A 1040-nucleotide genomic window follows, 5' to 3' on the forward strand; every position below is an offset into this window, starting at 1 on the left:
GGGGGCCCCCCTGTCTCCTCCTCCTGGGGGCCCCCTAGCTTGGATGGACTGGTACCCCCTGCAACCCACAAAGCTGCTGTTGTTGCCTGCTGAGGAGAAGAAGAGACAGCTGCTGTTGAATATATATCGAGAGGGTGGGGGGGGTGAGAAGAGAGAGACTCAGTTTCTGTTGTTGCTAGCCATCCCCTTGCTGCTGTTGCTGTCTCTGTATCAAGCTGCGAAGCACTGTCTTGTATTTGCATCGCTAAACCCTCAAAAAAACCCTAAACCCTCGAAAAAAACCCTAAACCCTAGAAAACCCTAAACCCTAATAAACCCTTATTCTCTCAACATTCACGCTAAATATACCAACTCCAACAACCACACAATACACACAAATCTTAATTTCATCTACACATATAAACTATAAACCCTAAACCCTAAACCCTAAACCCTCACAGCACGCAGCCGAAGACCGGTGGATCCATCGAGACAAAGACCCAGAGGAGAACAGGGCTGTATGTACACCCCAAATAGCATTTGTGAAATATATTAAATATAAATAACAAAAATAAATATATTTATCATCATAAAGGAGACAAAGAGGGATAGGAATATGCTTGCTTGTTGTTAGAGGCTCGATGCTCCGCTGCATGCAGCCACCTAAACCCTAAACCCTAAACCCTAAACCCTAAACCCTAATTTCTAAGTCTTAAACCCTCAAAGCATACACTAGCAATGAAATATTAGGGTTTAGGGTTTAGGGTTTAGGGTTTTATTGGATATTCTTTATATATATTGCCTCAGGGGTTTGTCTCTCAGCCCCTTATATAAAAATTAGGGTTTATATGTTTGCTTGCATCGAGGCAAGGGTTAGTGGTTTGGTGGGGTTTTAATATATAGAAAATAATATTGATATATATAATTATTTTATTATATAAAATATATCTATATATATTTTATATATACTTTATGTGCTTATCCTCGCTTGTATCTCCTTTTCTTTTTCTTTATTTGTTATGTATCAACAAACTTTTTTATAGTTTATAAATGAACCCAAA

The sequence above is a fragment of the Eimeria mitis genome, genomic scaffold (genome assembly GCF_000499745.2).
Source record: "Eimeria mitis Houghton genomic scaffold, Emh_scaff578, whole genome shotgun sequence".
In the NCBI taxonomy this organism is placed as follows: Eukaryota; Apicomplexa; class Conoidasida; order Eucoccidiorida; family Eimeriidae; genus Eimeria; species Eimeria mitis.